This window comes from Pteropus vampyrus, unplaced genomic scaffold (genome assembly GCF_000151845.1).
Source record: "Pteropus vampyrus isolate Shadow unplaced genomic scaffold, Pvam_2.0 Scaffold545, whole genome shotgun sequence".
Lineage (NCBI taxonomy): Eukaryota > Metazoa > Chordata > Mammalia > Chiroptera > Pteropodidae > Pteropus > Pteropus vampyrus.
This window is the reverse complement of record NW_011889326.1, coordinates 617,162-620,068: the sequence shown is the minus strand read 5'-3', so window position 1 is coordinate 620,068 and position 2,907 is coordinate 617,162. Positions and strand designations below refer to the sequence as shown.

Sequence of the window (2,907 nt, the reverse complement as noted above, 5' to 3'; positions counted from 1 at the left end):
GGGGGAATAAAAAAAACGAAAAGAGACAAGTGAGACCAGGGAAAAGAAGTATGAAGTCAAGATAAGGCACAGGTGAGGGCTGTCAGTTTAGATGCTAACAGAAAATTTGCAGAGTCAGAAGACAAAGCCCTCTCCTCAGTTGCTGACATTTCAAAAATCGGAAAGGGAGCCAGTATATCTCACATATGGCTAAATTAGAGTACTTAGTCCATATGTTATAAGAACAGTTTCAGTGAAAAAAAAAAAAAGGGCAATCATCTCTAATCTGGTAGTAATAGAGATGTTAAAATATGCTTAAATGCAAACTCAGCTGACCAAAACCATGAGATTTTTCTTATGGGTAGCTATGGTATTTCAAATAGAGACAATGCATTAGAAAAAGAAAAAAAAAAATGGCAACAAATTTTAAAAAGCAAATAATGAGCATAGTAATTTTATAATTTTTAAAGGAAAAGATGTTTAAATTATTCTATATTCTTAACATTTTTACAATGCTGATAATAATCTAACATGGAAATGTTTGATATTTTTCTTTCCTAGTAGAAGCCAATGAACTAAGTACACTGGAGTTTTAAAACAAATATGATAAAGCTGACCCTTTCTGAATGTGTTAATTTTGTAGGTACCCTAAAAATTTTTGTGGAAAAAAAATTTATCATTCTGGAGACAATATGATATAATGGTTATATTATATAACCACACTGTGATATATACATCTTTAAGACCTAGAATATTTAACTTACTCAAATGGCTGACATTGATAAACTTTTTTTAAAAATGTAGAAAAATATAGAAGTTCTACTTATTTTAACATCTGTATATTTATAATTTTATAGAAAGCACAACTGAATAATAAACTGTCTTATGCCTCCATCAGAAAACATTTTTATAAAGTTTATACTTGAATATTTTTAATTTTAATCCATTCCATAATTATCACTTCAGGTTATAAAATTAAATCCTAAAATGGAGAGACGTAACATTCTCATGAACGTCATTTCTATTCAAGTGTATCCATTTTCTCAACATTTGTTCCCTCCAAGCATCCCTAAAATATCACATGTATTCCTAACACTCTCTTGAAATTGCATTTTTCAAAGTTAACAATAAACTAATAATGAAATCTTTTATTTTTTCAGTCCTCATTGATCTTGACTTCTTATAACATTTTCCTCCTTTGATTTCTATGATCCTGTCCTTTCCTACCCATAACCTACCATTCCATCAATATCCAGCTCCAATAATACTAATTCATCTTGATTAATCTTAACTCATTTTAGTAGAAATGTGTACTAAAAATGTCTTATGTAACAAGTTACTAAGGATTCAAAGAATAAGTCTCACATCACTTAATACTATACTATTTATTTAGCGTTTTATCCCACCTTAACTGTCACTTAATCATGAGCCAAGTTCCTAACAGTGTCATGTATGTACATAGTAAACTTACTGTACTTATTGAATGAATACATAAATTCTCAAGACATCACCATATAAATTTGCTGAAATTTCATTAAGCTACTCTATTAAAAATATTATACTTTTATGTTAAGAATTAATCTTAAAAATGTAGGGTTATTGAAGATATCAAGATATTACTTCACTATATTTTATATTATCCTTGCCTTGATTTGGAGTAAACTTAATATATATTTTCAAATACCTGGATGTGTATATAATTCTGTAGCTATGTGCTATAGCATACAAAGCTTTATCACAATAAGACCTTACTAGCTAATCTTCAAATGAATCACATGAGCCTAGATGACAAGCCACAGTACACAGAATCATAATTACTGACTAGGCAGACAACGTAATTTTAGATCCTACAGTTAGATGTTAAACAAGTTACAAAGCTCCATTCTCTGATTTTTAATCATTTTCTGGGAGTCTTCACTTATTTGTAAATGGTCCAACTATATTTATTCATATAAAAATGTAGAAAACATGTTACTTTAAATAATTTCTAAGACATAAATAAATCTATATATTTTGTGTTTTCCAAGTATAACAGAAAATAATATTTTGTATACAGAAAAAAATGTTCTCAAAAGTACTTCCTATTCATGTAGTCAATGAACAAAGTAAAAATCTAATTTTTAAAGCAGGAAGAATCATTACATTCAGAAAGAATTAATTATCTCTTTATTGCCTATCACAATAAAAGCAAGAGACACTGAGACATATATTCCTTCATTTAAATCTTATATTGCCCCAATCGTAAATTATAATTATTATTGTGACATTTTATGGAACTCATTTATAAAAGCGGTGTGGCATTATTCTTTATAAAAATATTTTTTAAAATATTCGGTACACAAGAAAAATGGACACAACTGAAAATCATAGTACATACTGGGATATATCACAAGCCAAATCATGTTCTCTTCACTACTCCCTCAACAAATAAACATCATAAATGGTAAAAACCCAAAAGAATAGCGTTAGCCAACAAGGTTTTGATCCCACTAGTAAAACGCTAACAACATAATGAGTATACACTTTAACTAAATAATGTACCATATTTAAAACAAAAAGGTAGACTATCACACCTTATTATTTCCATAGGCCATATCCATTGCTTCTAGGGATAAGGAGCAAAGTGCATTTATTAAATGATGCAATGATACGTCATCAAGATATCTAAAATGAAAAACGAAGAAGTAAGACATACTGATCTAAAATATACAGCTAATAATGTTTCTACCAATTAAGAAAACTGATTCTTACTGTGAGCTTTCAAACAATCTTGAAAGTATATTGGAAATCACTGGTAAATCTGTCATTACAGCTGTTGTTAAAACCTAAGGAAAGAATAAATTAAATGTAACATATAAACATTTTGGGAAGCACTGAGTAAAAATGACTAGAACTTACTGTACTGGGTCCTTCTACAGCTCTCCCAGG

The 2,907-nt window shown here is 29.0% G+C and overlaps 1 protein-coding gene and 1 long non-coding RNA gene across 7 annotated transcripts in view; both read right to left on the bottom strand.

Moving 5' to 3' along the window:
- The window catches only part of MON2 (MON2 homolog, regulator of endosome-to-Golgi trafficking), a 107,705-nt gene that overhangs the window by 47,486 nt on the left and 57,312 nt on the right, over positions 1-2,907 (bottom strand). The window lies entirely within an intron of this gene.
- Positions 2,533-2,907, bottom strand: LOC105308086. The gene is made up of 3 exons (XR_897272.2): positions 2,878-2,907; positions 2,731-2,804; positions 2,533-2,643 (listed from the first exon to the last, which is right to left on the bottom strand). It is a non-coding gene; the product is annotated as an uncharacterized LOC105308086 (long non-coding RNA).